General features: G+C 35.1%; 1 protein-coding gene across 1 annotated transcript in view; it reads right to left on the bottom strand.

Annotated features, from left to right (window-relative positions):
* LOC129727809 (WSCD family member AAEL009094) overlaps positions 1-19,935 on the bottom strand; it is a 116,923-nt gene extending 96,988 nt beyond the window's left edge. The window contains exon 1 of the mRNA XM_055686012.1: positions 19,590-19,935. The gene's annotated coding sequence lies outside the window, so the exon portion shown is untranslated. The remainder of the gene's footprint in view (positions 1-19,589) is intronic.
* Between the last annotated feature and the right edge of the window lie 1,416 nt (positions 19,936-21,351).

Genomic DNA, 21,351 nt, shown 5'->3' with positions numbered 1-21,351 from the left:
TTTACAGTGGGGGCCCCAGAATAAAACAAACCCGTTTTTTTATCGTACGAGTTAAAAACACTTATTTCTCATTGAAAAGTTACCAAAAATTTGCTAGAATTTTTTCTTACGAGTTTTTTTTTGCAGAGAACTTATTGATTGAATAATCAACATTCAGCTCCTTCAGAATATTGTACTCTCAACTTAACAATGCTAAGTTTGACAGCCTTTCACTCTTCATAGTCGTACGCAACCTATTTTCAATCAGTTTCATCTTCGATAAAGACCTTTCTCCAGTTGCGTTCGAGATCATTAGGCTCAAATAAATAAATGTATGCAACTGCTCGAAATCCGGAATTTTTTTCTTGATATCTGAAAAATAAAAACCTACCGCAATTCGAAAAAAAATGCGATCCGCAAGCAAAAATTTGCACACAATTTGAGAAAGACTGCGCAAATATAAGGCTTCGCTGGCAATAATCTACAGAACCTAGGAAAAAACTAGGGGTAAGCGGGGTAAGACCGCCCCCTTAAGCAATTCTGTTTATAGAAAAAAAAGTTGCGGCTGCAATTTCATTTTTTCTTCGCTAAGAGGTTCTTCTATTCAATACCCGCATTTAAAAAAAAAGAACTGAAATATTTTTGTTTATTTTCCAGTTTTTTTTCAATTTTTAAAAATTCATTGAAAATGTGCAGATCTTTTTCATGCGGGGTAAGCCCGCCCACCAGCGGGGTAAGATCGCCCACCATTTTTTGAGGATAAACAATATTTTTAGGGCCGAAACGGCTGATTTTATCGGTATAGTGTCTCTGACAAAGTTGTGGATGGTATTTTTTTTCCTTTTTAAATAAAATATACACTGTGAAAAATCTGAAAAAAAAATTTCTAAGTTTCAACTTATTTTATTTTCTGATTATTCAAGTTCAGATCAATGTTTAGGTAACTTTTTTGGTTTTCAAAATAAATAGATTTTTCAGAATTGGGGGTTTTCAAGATATTGAATTCATAATATACCTATCTTTAAGCTAAAAATTAAAACTCATTAAACCTGTCTGTATGATTCTTTTGATGACTTATTATGTATAGAAAAATACTAATAATTATTCTTTCGTTTATTTATATTTTCAATTTTCTATGTTTTTTTTTTGAAGAACAAAATTATCAACGACTCTATACACCAAACAAACCGTCCCAAAAAAAAATTCTTCACAAAAATTTAGCTATTAATATTTCTATCACTCCATGATCCAACAACCATAAAATTTTAGCTTACCTTTTGTAGATTTTACAGGCAAAAACATATTTTTTCAAATAAATTTGAAAAAAAAAATATATTTTTAATTCTATTTTTATATCTTTTCTTTAAATTTTTTTAGAGTGTGTGTTTTTTTCGGAAGTAAAAAACTACTATTTTCAATTCTGCCGGAGACGTCATACCAATCAAACAAACCGTCATGGCTCCAAAATTATTTTGGTTCATTAACACCATTTTCACACAGGTTTACTTTTTTCAAAAATAAGTCTTGTTAAAATATATTACTAGAAAAGCTTCAACCAAATCGAAAATGGTCGATTAACATCGATGTCTTATGTGGCTTGAAGTTGCTTTACTGATCCTGTAAATATTCCCTTTGTAGTGTCGAGGCATTTGGGTCTTGAAGTAAAACAACAAGCAGTTGGATACGTGGCGGTTTTACCCCTTGTATAGTGGGCGACTTTACCCCCAGTGAAACATTTTCATATTTGACCGAAAAAGTAGTCAAAATTATAAGATTACTCACGGCCTTCGATATTCTCGAAAGAAGATAGATTCAGGCAAGCGATTAAACGTATATTCACGAACAAAACAATAGATTTTTAGACTGAAAAACCTTAAGTCCCGTTGACGCAAAACAATAGCGCATTGACTGGTTGCCAGCTGAAAGGTTGTTTTTGATTATTTCTGCGACCGTTCGCGCACTATCAAAACAGAAAAACGTGCAAAATGTTATGTAATTATACTGTGATAGACACGTTAAAGAAATTTTTCAATTATTTTATAACTTGGTAGTAAACTACACTGGGCGGTCTTACCCCGCAGGGCGGTCTTACCTTTTTTCCCCCTACACACTTCTGCAGGTCAATAAAATCTGCACACGGACTCTGAAAATCTGCATTTTGCAACGCAAATCTAGTATCCCTGATTCGGACAGGTAAACTTATTTTCGGAATCAACAGCAATGTATTAAAAAAAACTTGTGGATCATCTTCTTTCCTGCTTGATCTCCCATGCGCGCTGGTTCGATTTAAATGGTGTGTTAATGTGTGTCATTCCAAGAGAATCGAAGGTGAAATCTTATGGATGTGGTTGTGATATTGGCGCTCGCGAAAAAATAACACTGAAGGAAAGTTTCAGATTGAAATGGTCTGTTCAAATTTTCTTGCTGTAAATTGAACTTTTGATTGAATCTCATTTTTGATAGAGAAAAGAACTTTTTCTCGTTTTGTGGGGGCCCCAAAAATGTGGGGGCCCGGGGCCCGGGCCCCCTGGGCCCCCCCTTAAATCCGGCTCTGGCTCCAGGATAGGCATCTTCAGCCAACAATGAAGCACGGCGGTGGGAACATTATGGTTTGGGGCTGAAGGTTTGGTGTTGGAAATTTGTGCGAAATCAAGGGTATAATGACGGCAGAAGTGTACATCGACATTTTGTGTGAGAATTTGCAGGAGTCGATACTTAAAATGGGACTGGAAAATAGTTATACATTTCAGCAAGACAACGACCCAAAACACACACCGAAGAAAACACGTGCATTCTTCCGGTCAACCCGCATCAAATCAATAGAATGGCCACCCCAGAGCCCCGATTTGAACCCAATTGAAAATCTCTGGGCCATACTCGACAACAAGGTGGGTAAAACGGGGGTAACAAACAAACAAACATATTTTACAGCCCTACAAAAGGCTTGGGACGATTTGGACCCACAGCGTCTCCAGAACCTCGTTGAAAGCATGCCAAAGCGTCTTCAATTGGTGATTGAGGCCAAAGGAGGTCATATTAACTACTAGTAGTTTGTTTTGATTCGTTTGAACTATTGTTTTGTTTAAAAAAATGAAGTGGATCTTTTTTTCTGTCATACTTCAAAAACTAACACAAAAGTGAACATATGTTTTTTAAATATTTTTAAATAAAAATCAGTGATATGTCCAAAGAAAAATTAAGTTTGGAGGTAAACTTTTCTGTTCCATAAATTTAAACCATAGTAAGTTAACAAAAAGAACGAGGCTTCAAAAAAAATTATACTGGGGGTGGATCTTTTTTTGTGCCGGTCACTGTATATACTTTAAAAATTCAACACAAGTAAACTGTTTCAACTTAAACTTAACAAATGTCAGATGTTTAATGGTAACGGTCAATGCGTGAGAGATTCGTCTTATTACTCTAGTAAGATTCAACCAATGAAAAATTTCGATCGCAGTGAGCGTTGTGACCTTGAATCGAAAACACTAATTGAGCAATTTCGAAAAATTCTGCTCATTGCCACACACCAAAGGTAAATATCTCAAGAAAATCAGGACAAATGCTAAAATATAAAAAATAAATCAGGACGCCCAAATAGGACTTCAAAATCAGGACATGTCCTGCTAAATCAGTACGGATGGTATCTCTATGTAAGAAGCGCGTTGCACACTGTTTCCGACGCTGCAAAACCGTGATCGAAATTATTTTTACCCAAAGAACTTGATTTTAGAGCCATAGTGTCTTCAGTAAAGTTGTTCCATTAATTATTCTCCATGTTATAAAAGTTTCAGTTTTGTGATCAATCCACTTAACAGTGAAAAGCGAATTTTACTTTTTTCATTTTTGCATATAAAAATTCATCGTGTTCGACAAAGTTGTAGCACATTTGATAAGAAACAACTTTGTCAAAGACAACATACATTTTTGCATACAAAAATTCATCGTGTTCGATAAAGTTGTAGCACATTTGATAAGAAACAACTTTGTCAAAGACAACTGCATACTTTAATGAACTTATGTGGAGATTTCCACAGATTGCCACTAAAAATCAGTTCTTACAATAGTAAAAGTAAAAAGTAGTGATTTTCTACAATTTTTCAATATTCTATAATATTGTTTCCTATAACAAAACAACCAATTTCTTCGCAGGAAGTTTATTTTCATCCCACATATATTTTTCGTTATTGACGATTTCTTCTTGAATAATGCACTAATTCACACCAAATACTTTTTACTCAAAAAAAATGATTTTGAAAGCCATAGTGTCTTCAGAAAAGTTGTTTTGTTTATTAGTTTTCATTTTATGAAAGTTCGAATTTTGTGATTAATCTACTCAAAAGAGAGAAACGAATTTTATTTTTCTCATTTTTGCATATAAAAATCCACACATACATTTTCGTGAATTCATTCAAACACGATTCTTAATGGCGTGGACGTATTTTTTAGGACATATTACGCACGTCCAGACATGTTTCTGTCCCAGTATTCATATACAATCGCTACATGCATTCACTACTGATACCGTTCATTAGGGTGGTAATGAATTGTATGGAAAAAATTGTTCTTCGTCGCATTTAGAATTTCATTCAGTTGAAAAGTGAAACTTTAACCGATTGATTTTTTAATTTTTTTGTTTTTGGAGAACACCAGATCTCGATGTTTCTCGCATTTTTAAAACATTTGACATCAGAGTTTTTTGATATTTAGAAAAAAATTATGAACTACCTGTGCATTTTTTTCATTGGTCACAAAATAATTCTTTCGTGTTCCCGAAGTCAGATTAAGCTGAAGTTTAGTATGGGAACTTTTTTCAAAGACGAAACTATTGAGCTCTACTTCTAAACAAAATTCGAAAAGTCGATTTCTATTGCCATCCTACTGTTCATGTACGAGACATATTGCGGCTATCTCCAGGAAGAAACCATTTTTAGTTTTGAAACAAAACCCATTCAAGAAAAAAAAGTATTTAAAAAGTTATGCTTGAAAAACTAAATTTCAAGAGGTTGACAGCGAAAATGCTTCGTATCTCAATAAATAGACGTCATCGCAATTTAATATCTATTGAAAAGTTTCATATTTTGAAAAGTTCGACAACTTTGCTGAAGAAACTGTTCATGTATCTTCGCTGTATCAAAAGTTAGATTTTTTATTTTTATGATATGCCATATGCCATATGCCATAATCAAAAAATTTTCTTATCAACATTTCCCTTATATTTTTGTGAGCAATTCTTATGAACATTGTCTTTGACTTGCATCAACGGTTTAAGCACAAATTCATTAGGTTCGTCAAATTGCCTTTTCCGACCACTGTGTATTGTGGTCCGTAGTATCCTGCCCAGCAACTCCTATTCCTATGTCCTCGTGGTACCAGTCGGGATACGAGTAACCAAGGGAAAATCGTAGTAACCAACCCATGGTGCGAGCTCGGTTCTCGCAGGACATTCTAGGAGGAAATCCTAACCATTCTGACCGTCTGTTCCCCAGGTTACGGGCGGCTCACAACTTTTATTGGCCTAAATCATTCTAAAACTAGCCTAGAATCAAAATCTACATCGCCCAGGTACTGATCTAAACTCTAAATTCGTTTAAATCAACTTTTACCGAACAACTTTTATGCTCCAAAACCACATTTTTCGTTTATTTTGGCGATGTTCGTTTTAATTTGTAAACTAGTAGAAGTTACCCATGATCGATATCGTGTTTTAAATTGGAAGTATAGAGGTCGCACGTGTTTGCTCACAATTTCCTTTTGTTTAGTGGATCAGCCGTTCTCGTTGTGTACGTTCTTTGTTTGAGTTTTTCTTTACTTTTCGGCTACTGTTTCATACATTTTTTAGCAGTTTTTACTGCTTTTTCTGAATAAACCCTCTAGTACTCAAATTAATTTTTAGACGGACTTCGAAAAAATCACTATCAAGCCTCATAAACATTTTTTAAGTTCTTATTCAAGCTTTTCGGAGGTTCGACTGAGGACCGCCTAGAGGCGGCACTGGGCACTAGAGGGTTAATAGTCAGTTGCTCCAAACACGATTTCTAGCGGTTAGACTATAATTGATATTGCGGTTGATGTAGCCGTTATTACCTACAACGATAGCTTGTCGGGTCTGTTAGCCGTTTACGTACGAGTTTTGCGTGGGATCGGACGCCAACTGCGTCAAAGTCGCTGAGCATCGCATGTCCGATATCGCGAAAGAGGCTAGGCGCAGCCTTATATCAGACAAAAAAGAGGAAGAAGAGGAAAATATGGCCCAGGAAGGACAACTTTACAGCACAGGGATAGCTGACTGAAGGTAAAAATATTATTAGGAGCTTTGTTATTGCGATTCTTAAGATTCTTTTAAACGCGTTTTTCTCAAAACCATGTTTTCAGAACCGGCGAGCAGTAGAGCTGAAAAAGTTAACATTCGATTGACTTGAAATTTCAATTGTAGCTTCTTCATTAGATTATCTAGTAAAGTACACACGATTTTGGTGATTGATTACCAACAACAAAAGTTATAAACAATTAAAGTCGTTTTTTTTTGTCGAAAAAGATTTTTTTTTTCAAACCGTTGCCATTTTGCGAAAAAAAATTCTAAAAATATAATCATGTGTACTTCACTAGCGACACTTATGAAGATAATGAAAAATGTTTGTTTTGGTTATAGATGAGGTTCGACGACGACTTCTACTGCTCGCGGTGGAAGAACTTTAAAAACAGCGGTTCACGGCAATCGCTGCACAGCCGTTATTTTGTAAAACATAGCAATAAAACTTTTTTTTCATTCTCCAAGAGTTGCTTAACCCAACGATATATTTTTTATATAACTTACATCTCAAATGTCCTTTTAAAAATCATGAAAAAAGCCTTGTTTTCTTTGAGCATTTGATGGATATTACCCCTTACACACCAAACACCAATCAAAATATTATTCAGCAGCCACTCAGGCGCCATTCGGCTTCTGAAGAAAACCCTCCGCATAACAGATACAAACTGCTCAAATAGGTTCGGGTAGAGACTGTGTTATTAAGAGATACGCAAACAGAAAAGCAGTAAACATGGCAACCCTTTGCTAATATTCTATTTTGAACAATGACTTTTCATACGCACTAGAAACTTAGAAAGTGTAAAGAAATTTCGAATTTTGTAAGAGTATATTACTGAGTTTCAAAGCTTGTTCCATCACATACATACAAATTTTTAATTTTCAATTCATCACTCATTATACGAGCATGACAAACACATTTTCCGTTGACTTCACCATAATCAAATCATTTCAATACATTTCTGAAAATAAACAGTCATTCTTTTAAATATTCTGAAGGAAATTATTACATTATTTTCTCAATTATTCAAAAGCTTGGCTTAATGCAAATATAGTAATACCATTCTGTCTGGCCTATCTCACTGGAACAGATTTTATAAAAAACTTCAAAATTCTAAATAATTCAAGCTTGAAATTCGGAATATACGAAACATGTGAAAGTGGTCAAGGCGGTCCTAGCCACTAAATTCTATATATTCCACAATGTCGGGGTCAGGGTCACGTGAATATGCGACATAGAGCTGTCCATGTGAGAAGCATGAATACTCGGAATTTATGCCACAAATTTTCAGTGACTGTCCTTGGGTTTTATCAATAGTCATCGCGAATGCGCGACGCACGGGAAATTGCAGACACAAAAAAACGAATTTAATCTTAATTCAACGGCATGTTAAGTATTTGAACATTCCACTTACAACAACTTCATCTGAACAAAAAACACTTCGACCACAGCAGAAATTTGTCAAAGTCAACTGGAAGATAAGCAAGACTCAGTTTGATCATGTAGATTAGGGAACATTCCTTTTATAAAATACCCTTAGCGGCATCTTCGTTTGGAAGCATTCCTACTACATGTGGAAGAAAATTATTCGAAACCAACTGAAACCAGTATGAATACTCCTTAGAATTCTTGCTAAAACACATTATTATTTTTATTCTATTATGTTTATTACATACCGACAGTGTCTTCTTCTTTCTTGAAAAACAGTCACAGCACAAATTAACAGAAACCGACGTTGAATTTAAGTGGCATCAACAGAAACCGAAAATCGCATAGAACTATTCCATAAAATATTAAAAAAAAAAAGAAGGCTATCGTTTAAGTACGCCCCGGTGATGAAAACTTGTTCCAATTTTTCCGATCAAAGGCAACAAAAAATCGTTACTCACTACAACTCACAGAAAATCTCTCAGAATCTCAGAAGGGCGGGAAATATGAAGGGTTGGTTTTTAACGTTTTATAACTTTTCCAGTTGATTTTCGTTATTGCCATTGCATAGTGACAATATGGTTTTGTCCTGAACAAAAATTCTCGCAAAACCTAATGGCCAACCATTTTTCGTGTACCTTTTTTTATCAAACATACATTATACCAATTGTTTTTCACGTGACCATGTGACATAAAGCTGTTTATGCGAGAATATGCATATTTTAGGTTTAATGCCACCAGTTATCAGGGCTTTGGGCATTATCGAATATCACCCAACTGCGGAGCGCGAAGGTACATACAGACGTTTGAAATTAAATGATAAATTGGTAGGTACACGGAGCTTCGAAATTTTCGCTTCAATGACATTAATATTTCATCTGATTTTTGAGACAGATCTGCTGCCTAAGCACAGTGCAATTGACACTTCGCAATATTATAGTTTTCAATTCAACATTCAACAATTAATTGTAAATTCAGAGATTTGTAGGAATGCAATAGTGCCTATTTAACGAAACATGAACAGAAATCAATGTTTTTTGAGAAACAAAAAATACACGTTTCTTTTACCAGCTAACAGAATCATTGCAGCATGAGCAAATGTCAATGATCTAAGTCAGTGTGCATTTTAGAGAAAATTGAACAGATTGATTAGATCCGAGCAATGGTAAATTAAATCACCGCACATGTAGTGTTATTCTTGTTCTTTCTTTTCATTTATCAGATAAATGAAACGATTATAGGCAACTTTGCTCAAATAAGCCAGCAATTTAATTTACATTATCAAGTATATGCCCTTGAATGAAATCAAAGCCACGTTGAGAGTATTCACATGCATGTCGAGTTTGCTGCTACCACGCTATAGCGCTTTTGCATAGAAAAGGTGTAGTAGGCAGCGAAAACGAATATCACCTAATACGTGAATCAATAACAGGTGCTTGTTTACTCAACTACGACGCCTCAATAACGACGCTACAACAACTTGTCTACCGGTCATAGCCTACAATCATAGCAATCTAATGACGTTTTTCTTGGAGTAAAAGGCGGGAAAAACCGAAAATATATTTCAATTTTTTTCTAACTTTATCAGTTGATTATTGTTATTTTTATGGCCTATTAACTCGTCGAAGATGAAGACAAAACAAACACAAAAAGAATCATTCAAATCCGTTGATTCTACTTCGAGTGAAACGCCGTTATACAGACACCAACTTATTTTTATTTAATAGATTTAATCCTGGTCGCATTGATTTACGGGTTTCAATTTTTTTATCAATTTACAGGTTTCAAAATTTTTTGTCAATAAACAAAGAAAAAATCAAGCAACTATCCGCTTAGTAGTAAACTCACTAGCAAAAAAAGACATAAGACGAAGAAAATATTTCTTAATTTATCGTTTACTGAATAAGACAGCATATATTTTTGACAAATAAATTAAGCAAACAATTTGATATTACACGGCAAGCAAATATTGATCGTCATTTCAAGCAAATATTTGCTTCGTATAATGCACACTATGAAGCTGCTCTACACTTGTACGACGTAAGTTTCGTGTTTTGATACGATATTTAGTTTTATTGCAATTTTGTATGGAAAATTTTCCGAGGAGCTCGGGAATCCCGGGATCCCGGGAATCAATATTCCCATTCCCGGGATCCGGGAATCCCGGGAAAAGGCAATTCCCGGGAAATCGTTCCCAGGATTGCAAACCCTAGTCGAAGTTAGCTAAATCAGTTTTACATTCTGAAAACAAGTGCTAACAGAGAAAAAGATAGTAGACAATTGAATATACTTATGTTTGTATTTCACCTTAGACATTTCGAATATTTCGTTTTAATGCACGGGCGGCTTTCAGAACTGCCTAAAGTATGTTCCATACCCTACATAGAATTGCGGAAACGTTACGGCAAAAGGATGATCTTGTCAAATCTACTATTTCTACATTAAAATGATCGATGATGACACAATGCAAAAAAAAACACTTTTTTTCTACCATGATTTCTATGTATGATTTTTGCCTTTCTTCTAGAAAGGTATAGCAATCACTGAAAAAACCAAAGGTATAAAAGTGCTCCAAAGGGTCGAATCTCGTATATCAATCGACTTAGTTCGACGAGCTGAGCATTTTCTGTATGTGTGTGTGTATGTATGTAACGGTCTCCCAATCTCACTCAATTTTCTCAGAGATGGCTGGACCGATTTCAATGAAACTAATTGCAAATGAAATGTCTAGTTGCCCCATAACCGTTATTGAATTTTATTGCAATCGGATTTTTAGTTTCGAGATTATGTATCAAAATGTGAAAATCACAAAACTTCATTATCTCAAAAACTACACAACCGATTTGAACAAAATTGGTATCAAAAGAACGAGCTTGTTTTTTGAACCATTTGTAAAATAATTTTATTAGGATCGGACATGTGGTTCAAAAGTTATGTAAAGAAACGTGTTTCAAAGACTTTTTAAACTCACTCACATTTCTCAGAGATGGCTGGACCGATTTTCATAAAATTAGTGTCATATGGAAGGTCTTGTTGCCCTATGAGACCCTATTGAATTTTATTGTTATTGGACTTTAACTTTGTCCGTTATGTATAATAATGGGAAATCAGGCTGAATCAGGCTGTCAGGCTGAATAACGAATTTTATGGTGATTGAACATGTAGTTCGAAGGTTATGAAAAGAAACGTGTTCAGAAAACTTTTTTAAATTTACTCGTTTTGCCAAAGATGGCATGACTGATTTCAACAATCTTAGTTTTAAATTGAAGGTTTAGTTGCTGTATTGGTACCTATTACATTTGATTATAATACTGGCTGACAAAATCGAAAAAAAGCTGCTCTAAAGCTCACAAGAGTTGCCTTAGAAAGAAAAAGATTCACAGGAAAAAAATATTGAAAATCTATTCTCTCAAAGATTTCACGACTTATTTCAAGAAAACAAGTTTCAAACGAACAGGTTGTTCCTCAAACTTACAAATAAACAAAACCCAAAGGCTGTTCAAAATTAGCTGCTTTGATCAAAGTTCGAAATTAGGAGTCATTATGATAGAAAAACTATTAAATTAGTACAAATATTACGTTAAATTTCAAATACTCCATTTAATGTTTGTCCTTTTTAGACTGGTTTCCAGAAACCGATAGCTACTGTCTAGTAATTTAAAACGGCGTCTGAAGATGATTTCTGGCCTCCGGGTATCATACCGCTACCCAAAATCGTATTGGATGATATTTGTCACTTTAGGCTGTTGATCGGAAACTGTCGCCATCTTTGCCATCGAAATACCCAGATTAGGCAGTTCGGCAATTTTATGATGGATTTAATGATTATCATGCAACCAGATGTGGTCATCTGGATTAAAAATGCCACTGGGTATAATCCAGGTTTCAAGAACCCATATTGATTGGTATTTGTCCATTCAGTAATATCACCTGCGTTAAAGAATTCAAATTAATGTATAAGGAACAAGATTTGATTATAAATTATTTGAAATCTACTGACTAAAGTTGACATAAACAATCTTAATATTTATACGCAGTATATGAGTACAAATCGATTATACCACGATCAAAACCAAAATAGCATCATATATTTGAAAGGATTTAATGTTATTTGCATGTATATGTGTTAATGTATGTTGTGTGAATGTTATATTTTAAATGTTCGGTATAGTTGTGCGAACAAAAAAAGAATAACAAATCCAGCAGAAATTATCTAAGTGTATTTTTAAGTGTTGGTGTAAATTTATATAAACAAATAATAAGTTCGAATGAGAAAGGCTGGGTCTCACCACTAGGTGGATTAATTTAGGTTTTTTAGTAGGTTTAAGCAAAAATAAATTTCCCCGAGTTTAGACTAATTTCACCTCAAGGGGCAACAATGGCGTCATTTAGAATTTTTGAGAAATCGGAAAACTCCCATGTTTTTTTGACTACATTTTGTTTCAAAGCTTTAAAAAAGTTTTAAAGATTTTGCCCCAATTCCCCTATAACACTAAAATAGGTTTATCTCGACGATAAATTAACTTATTTGAAATCTGTTTAATGTAATATAGAGAGTGTATCACTTACGCGAGATTTGTATATTTTGTCCGGTCCTGGCCAAAAATAAGACTCCCTCCTGGCAAAAGGGGAGCATCATGTGAAGACACATTATTATTGTGTCTTTGACTATCGCTTACACTCTTGATACTACATTGAACAGTTTTCAAAAAAGTTAATTCAACGTCAAGATAAACCTATTTTAGTATGGTAGGAAAATTCGAACAAAATCGACATCTTTCTAACATTTTACGTAGATCAGACACCTACCAATCGAGTTCTGAGACTTTTTTACTCAAAATTAGACATAATTTGACTACCACTTTCGGACATTAGCGCATAACCATTGATGCTCTACACACTCGATATTTTTTAGCTTTGAGAAATTTTACCTAAGTTCATTTGCATTTTGCCTGATAAGTAGCAAGAAAAGTGGAATACAGATAACAAAAACATGGATTATGTTGACATCAAATTTAGTGCGTCGCAGCAAGGGGTTTCCACCACCAATTATTTGGATAATTACTGTAATTATTACTCAATCTTGATAGTTCTTGCAATTCAATTTTGCACGCAAGCACTGCGATATTTCTTCCTAGAGCCTGCAAACAATCGATTTTAGGATTCACGGTTCATGACTTCTAAATTTTTGGAGTAGGTAAGTAATATTCGAACAAATCTAAAAAAAATCGTTTTGCAGGGAATTTGCAATCTTGATTATTAATAATTTTGTTGTCGTTTATGTTTCTAGGTATGCGGTAATATTCAATTACTTGTTATGATACTTATGTAGCTCTTCGTATCATGACTGATGGAGTTAAAGAAATAATGTCAATTGCCGCTAGTTACTTGAAGATAGACACGGGTTGCGTTAGCAAACAAAGTTAAACCGCAATCAACAGAAACAAACTTTACAGCATTTGAATCATAACAAAACTCCTACACACCGTTTGCATCCACCGTTGGGAAGGCTTGATGGGAAGTTAAAGGATTTACTTTAGTTGGGTGGCTGGAAAAACAAACAGAATGCGATCTGCCAGGTAAGAACTTTATTGTTAAACAAAATAGATCCGTCGGAGATGATATCAACTGGAAATATTTGTCCGTTCCATTAACCCGAAGAAATAATCATGTTTGTTTTATACCGACAATTCGTCCTTTCCAGTAACAACATCAAACCACGCCAAAAACGGTTCTAAATTTCACTAGTCAGACTGAGTACTTCGAAATTAACAAACGTTTACACGGAATTTTATAACAACTGTGTAAATTTTCATATCGATCTGTGGAACCCAATTATTGCACCAAATTTTTTGCGGGTTTTTATGAAGGAAAGCGTGATTTTTTGCTTATTGTATCTCCGGAGAAATGACTTAGAATATCAATCCTCATATTGTGAAAGTATCCGTGGGATGCATAATCCCCCTAAAAGTGGGAAGTATGCTTTCAAAACACCTACATGATGAGAAACAATTTCACGTATGATTAAGCTTGAAGTTGCGGTTTTTTTCCTTACATTCTCTTCGGAGCGTACCCGCTAGCATATTAATTACTATATGCTGATAGTAGCCGTAGCCTAATTTTTCTCCCTAGAAGGAAGAAATGAGCTTTCTTAGCAGCATGTAGTCTTTTTTTCTTTTTTTTTTTTGTTAGTAGCTTAAGTATTTATGATAAATATTAGTAAATAATGAGTATGTGTGTCCAATCACAAATGGTGACTTCTCAACACTGTTGTAGGGATTTAAACCTACTTGTCAAGAAAGGAAAGTAAACTTACAACTAACTTAAATGCTAACTTATTGACTATAAAGAGAGCTTATCGTAGCAATTGAGGATTGCAACGATTTTTGTCGAAAATTGTTAATAATTTTATTTGACATAGCTTCTAATGGTTCAACACCAGTAAGTCTATGTAATTCGAGTGTACCAAACCAAGGTGGACGCTTCAAAATCATTTTCAGAATTTTATTCTGAATCCTCTGGAGCGTTTTCTTCCTTGTTGAACAGCAACTTGACCAGATCGGTACAGCATAAAGCATTGCTGGTCTAAAAATTTGTTTGTAAATCAAAAGTTTGTTCTTTAAACAAAGTTTAGAATTCCTGTTAATGAGAGGATATAAACATCTCGTATATTTGATGAACTTGGCTTGTATACTATCAATGTGCTCTTTGAAAATAAGTTTTTTATCGTAAATTAGTCCCAAGTACTTAACCTTGTCAGACCAACTTAAAATAACCCCATTCATCTTGACAACGTGATTATTGTTTGGCTTGAGGAAAGAAGCCCTAGGCTTATGAGGAAAAATTATCATTTGAGTTTTAGAAGCATTGGAAGAGATTTTCCACTTTTGCAAGTAGGAAGAAAAAATATCTAAACTTTTCTGCAATCGACTGCATATAACACGAAGGCTTTTTCCTTTTACGGAAATGTTTGTGTCATCGCAGAACAATGACTTTGTGCATCCTGGAGGCAAATCAGGAAGATCTGAATTGAATATGTTGTACAGAACTGGGCCCAAGACAGAACCTTGAGGCACACCTGCTCTGACTGGAAATCTATCAGATTTTGAATTCTGATAGACAACCTGCAGAGTTCGATCAGTAAGATAATTTTTTAAAATTTTGATTAGGAATATTGGAAAATTAAATGTTTGCAATTTCGCAATCAAACCTTTATGCCAAACACTGTCGAATGCTTTTTCTATGTCTAAAAGAGCAGCTCCAGTGGAATAACCTTCAGATTTGTTAGCTCGTATCATATTAGTAACTCTGAGCAATTGATGAGTTGTGGAATGCCCATGGCGAAATCCAAACTGTTCATTTGCAAAAATTGAATTTTCGTTGATGTGTGACATCATTCTGTTAAGAATAATTCTCTCAAACAGTTTACTTATTGAAGAAAGCAAACTGATTGGTCGATAACTTGAAACTTCAGCTGGGTTCTTATCCGGTTTTAAAATGGGAGTAATTTTTGCATTTTTCCATAATTTGGGAAAATATGCAATTTTGAAGCAGCACCTGAAAATTTTCACTAAAAATTCCATTGTGCTCTCATGGAGATGTTTGATTAATATATTAAAGATTCCATCGTCACCAGGTGCTTTCATATTTTTGAAATTTTTAATAATTGATTTAATCTCATTCAAGTTAGTTTCAATTATTTCTGCAGGTAAGAAATTCTGGGAAGAAATTAAATCAAATTGACGTGTGACTTCATTTTCAATTGGACTCACAAAATTCAAATTTGAGTTATGAACACTCTCAAACTGCTGAGCAAGTCTTTGAGCCTTTTGTTCATTGGATACAAGAAAACGTTCACCATCTTTTAAAACTGGAATAGGCTTTGAAGGTTTCTTAAGAATTTTCGACAGCTTCCAAAAGGGTTTTGAATATGGTTTCAATTTTTCAACTTTAGTCTCAAAATTTTGATTTCGCAGAAGAGTAAATCTATGTTTAATCTCTTTCTGTAAATCTTTATAAATAGTTTTAAAAACAGGGTCACGAGAACGTTGATATTGACGTCTGCGGACATTTTTCAAACGAATTAGAAGTTGAAGATTTTCGTCAATTATTGCTGAATCAAATTTCACTTGAGCCTTTGGAACAGAATAATTCCTGGCATCAACAATTACACATTTTAATGCTTCTAAAGCGGAATCAATATTCACTTCGTTTTGCAAATCAAGCTCATTATTGAAATTTCTCTCAATATGAGTTTTGTATCTTTCCCAATTAGCCTCATAGGGTTTAAAACTGATTCATGTGATAAAGAAAAAGTTATTGAAAGATGGTCAGAATCAAAGTCAGCATGTGTGATCAAATCATCACATACATGACTTTGATCTGTTAGCACCAAATCAATTGTTGAAGGGTTTCTTACAGAAGAAAAGCATGTAGGACTATTCGGAGACAAAATAGAATAGTATCCTGAAGAACAATCATTGAATAAAATTTTGCCGTTGGAATTACTTTGAGAATTATTCCATGATCGATGTTTAGCGTTAAAATTGCCGATTATAAAAAATTTCGAACGATTTCTGGTGAGTTTTTGTAAATCACCTTTAAAATAATCTTTGTGCTCGCGTGTGCATTGAAATGGTAAATATGCTGCGGCAATAAATAAAATCCAAAGTTCAGTTTGAACTTCAATTCCCAAAGTTTCAATAACTTTCGTCTCAAGATGGGGAAGAGCACGATGTTTGATTCGGCGATGAATAACAATTGCAACTCCACCGCCGGAACCCTGAATCCTATCATATCTATGAACCACGTAATTGGGATCATATTTTAATTTCATGTTAGGTTTCAAAAATGTTTCAGTAATAATTGCAATATGCACATTATTTACTGTTAAAAAATTAAAAAGCTCATTCTCATTGGCCTTCAATGAGCGAGCATTCCAATTTAAAATTTTGATCGGTTTATTTAAAATCATTGCTAAATTTTAAATTAGAAACAATTTTAATTGTAAAATTGGTACCTATTTGAATGGTTTCAAACATTGATTTTGCCTGCAACATGGCGTTCATGAGATCGAACATTGCCTGTTGAAGAAAAGAAAGTTAACCTACCGTAATAGGCCCCAGGCAGTTGACATTAGAAAAAATATTTTCGGTAGTAATATTAGCTGGGGTAATAGGTGTACAATTATTTTCTAGCGTGTTTTGCTTACCCATATTAACGGTCATTTTCGAACTACCAACATTAGGCGGTAGAATGTTCGAACTACCTGTAACCTGTGCATATGTTAAACGGATATGCAAAGGAGCAGGTAAACTATGCGTCACTGGTACGCTTGGAGAATTTAGTTTTGAAGCTTGTTTTAACCCTTTCCCGCTCATGGTGACTCTAGAGCACCAAGAATTATAATCATCATATCTTGACATAAAATAGTTTGTTGTACTTACGATTGTTCCATAAACTTTTATATGCTGCCTCAGAGCATCATTGGGCATTTTCTTCAAAATTCTACAGTTGACAGTAATTTTAGTTAGTCTACAAAGTGTTCAGCTTGAATTTTCTAGTGAAGCTATTAATTTTATTGATAAACCTTGTGAGCGGGAGCGGGTTAATTGGGGAATTGAATTTTGTTCACCTTGCCTTGCCTTAACAATCGCTAAACGGACTGGGCATTGATATAAATTCGACATGTGGTTGCCGTTACAATTCGCACAGCGAAAATTTTTACTCTCTTTCACAGGACATGTGTCCTTTTTGTGAGAAGAGTCTCCACAAATCAAGCATTTTTGGTCCATGTTACAGAACTTTGAACCATGGCCATAACGTTGGCAAATACGGCATTGGGTGATATGCTTTTCACCTCCGCCAAACTTCCTATAAGCTTCCTATTTTACACGTACGTTATATAAAGCATGTGCTCTTTCAAAAAACTTGAAGTTATTAACCTCACTGCGGTTAAAATGAATTAAATAGTTTACAAGCGAAATTCCAGTTCGCTGACTGTTTTCGCCTCGTGATTTTTGTTTCATTAGAATTACTTGGGTAGGGGCTATACCAAGTAATTCTGTCAAAGTAATTTTGATCTCATCAACGGTTTGATCGTTGGTGAGACCTTTCAATACGACCTTGAACGGCTTGGCGCTCTTCGTATCATATGTAAAAAAATTATACATCTTTTCAGTTAAATACTAAATAAGACGATTCCAATCTTTCAATGTTTGGGCCAGTAAACGGCATTCGCCTCTTCGGCCAATTTGATAAGTAACTTTGACGTCGGAGAGAAACGTAGAAAGTTCTCTTTTAAAAATATTAAATTCAGAAGCAATAGTTACCACAATAGGTGGAACTTTCTCCTTTTTTACAGAAATTTCACTTTGAATAGTTTCACTTTCGAACATTTCAATTTCGCCGGCTTCTTGCTCAGGCAGAATATCATATAAATTTTCACTGCATAAGCTAGTTTCAGAAAGAGATGCCTCTCTTTTCCTCCCCGTAGCGATGCGTGGTTTCTTTTTTCGTCCTGCTATTTCAGGTGATACGAAAAAAGTTCAAAAATAATATCAAATTGCAAGTATTGAGAAAGAAAGAAATAGGTAGTCTTGAGAAAGACTGATGTAAGTTAACTTCCAGGTAATCTTTAAAAGACACACTGACAAAACACAAACTTTGAAGCTATAGGCAGTCAAAGACCAGTCCACAAGCAACCGAAAATACGTCTGATTTGTCGGGCAGCTCAAGACGCACTGACTTAGCATAATAATTACTATATGTTGATAGTAGCCGTAGGTTTTTCTCTCTAGAAGAAAGAAATAAGCTTTCTTAGCAGCATGTAGTTTGTTAAGTTGTAGTACGCTACGATTTTGGTTAACCTTACCGACTTTGACAAGAAATTTACCAGATTTAGAGTTGGTGAATAGTTCAATAGTTTTTGAAAAATTGACAATGAAAATTGAAACATTAATAGTTAACATGCCGGGTTCTAATGAAACATCTCATTTTTATATCACGTTTCTTTACGTACCATTCGAATCACACGATTAAACTCTATGAATTTCATTTAAGGTTTAAGACTAATTTTGTTCAAATGGGTCCATAATTTTTGATGTAATCGAGTTTCGTTATTTTTACATTTTGATATATAATGTTTTTAAAAAATCAATAGCAACCTATAAGGCGACTAGACTTTCATTTGAAACTATAATTTAAAAATCGGTCCAGTAATCTCTGAGAAAAATTGATAAGATTGGAGTAAGTCACAACATATTCACATACAGAAAAAGCTCTGATTATCAGACTGAGTCGAGTGGTATATGATGATTGCCCACCTTTAGAACTTCGTTTTCGACAGTGATTGCCATACCATTCTTAGAGAAAGGTGAAACAGCATCATAGACAAATTCATAAGTCCACTTCCGTTCTACTAGTCAATAAATAAATACAAATGCTTGCTGGTTTCGTTACTTGTAGCCGAAAGGTGAGAAATCCAGCATCATTACCAGGCAATTAGTGAATGTACACAGTTTTGATTCGCCACCAGCAGCGTCAAACTTGTCAACACTGGATAGGCCAAGCAATCACTCAGTGTAACATTCATAACGCTAAAATGGTTTATTTTCTTCTGCCCAATGATTGCGACACCATTCGGAAAGTTTTTCACGGCACATGCCGTGCAGCGGCATGTCTTCTTAAGTATCCGCCAGCCAGAAAATGTCAATTGCCGTGCTACGGCACTATTCGGCAGCGAATCGCACTTCTTTTTTTCACCTCTTAAATCGGTAGAAATTGCAAATACCACACAGCACGCCCCTCGTTTTCCAGCATAGCAATGCCCACATTTACAGTAAACGGTAAATAACAACAGAAAAACAAACGTACCCTTTTATTCCACTGCGAATATGTTTGCTGGGGCTCCGCTTAGCCGTGCAAGAAAATTATCACTTTCGACTGCTCTGTTTTCCGCACTCCTTCACACCGAAGCGAGATAAAATCACGAACAAGCACTGGAAAATAAGGGGCCGAAAAGAAAAATCTCACACATGCAGAGTGAAGAAAAGAATTAGAGTTTTGTTGTTTTGTTCTTCCTGCTGCTTCTTTCAAATGATGGTTTCTGCTAACGCTTGACACGAATTTTCCACCGCCCGACCTCCCGATTGTGCACCACTAGTAGTCGCTTCGTGTGCTTCCACCGGGAACGAAAAGAGAAGACTGAAAGGAAAAAGGCGGTTTCCTTGCTGCATATCGGTTTGCGAAACACCGCTGAGCCGAAGGCTAAACGACAAACTCAAACATCATCATTCATGTGGCCCCATGCGGAAAGTGGTTGAGACTATTTTCCTCTCGCGCTACCTCTCTTTTTTTCTCTCTCACTAGCTCTCGCTGTGCGTTCTTGTTCTCGTGTACGATTACTAGGGATGAGTTTTCCGCGAGTGCACAAATACATACATGGTCAAATGGGTGGAGCAGTAGGGTGGTTATAATCATAATTAAAATGTACAGTTTGCGAGACATTTACGTAAGCGGATTTATGTCATCCATATATTTTAGGGTTACGATGTATTACAATTACACTAAAGAAACCTTGAAGCTTCATTCTGGGAATTGATGCACTGTGAAAGAGTAAATCGATTTTCCCATTGTATCGAATTAAACATATTTTAAATTTTAGATTTCATTCCCCACAATCTAAAAATTTAATATTCTGACACATTGGATCATCAATTAAACGTATCCACCAGACAGATGCATAAACCCATTTTTCAGTTGAATTATTATCGAAACACAATCAAACGTTTTTTTATTAAACGTCGAATATTGTTTTCGATCAAAGCTCATTCGATTGTTGCTTTTTGTCCCCTCGATTTTCTATCATGAACTCATCCATAACTAACCGATGACTATGTTAATGAGGTGCGCAACTAACTGTGCACCTAATGATTTTTTTTAAATTCAACTTTATTTTGAAAAAATAGTTAGTTACAATGTAATCAAAGTATTGCCCATCGCTTGTTACAACTTTATCCCATATTTCTTGCAGAGCTTGAATACCGTTAGGGAACATACTTAAATGACGTAGCATTTTTTTCATGATTTTCAAACCCCTTCTTCCCCCCCTCGTAGCATTTGGTCACAAAAATTCAACCACCCCTGAAAAAAAACGTAGCATTCGATCAGCTTTTCCACTGAAGCAGTTGTTCACAGGCTAGAATACGACACTTAACGTTCCTTGGCATCGAATCATACGACACCCAAGTTTCTTGTTGTTGAATCATTCCTAAAGCATGCAACAGCTTGGAAATGGCTCTTCATAGCGAAGCAAGCTGTTGCTGCCTTTGACATGAATCCTCATCGACTCATTCCTTCAATTTAGCGTCTGCAACAGGGATGTTACGGATGTAATTTTTCGGACATCTGCAGATGCGGATGCGGATGCGAATATGTGATAACGGATGCAAATGTAGATGCGTATGTCAATTTTCTTGCGGATGATCCGCATTCGCGGATGCGGATGCGGATAATCGTAGCATCCCTTGTGTTTTATTCAGCTTATTTCACATGACCATGTCCTGACCCCAAGGAAAACTTGGTATAATGCGGATACGGATGCGGATGTCAATTTTCATGCGGATGCGGATATCCG

This window comes from Wyeomyia smithii, chromosome 3, assembly GCF_029784165.1.
Source record: "Wyeomyia smithii strain HCP4-BCI-WySm-NY-G18 chromosome 3, ASM2978416v1, whole genome shotgun sequence".
Taxonomy (NCBI): Eukaryota; Metazoa; Arthropoda; class Insecta; order Diptera; family Culicidae; genus Wyeomyia; species Wyeomyia smithii.
The sequence above is the reverse complement of the archived record's forward strand: the minus strand, read 5'-3'. Positions and strand labels throughout refer to the sequence as shown.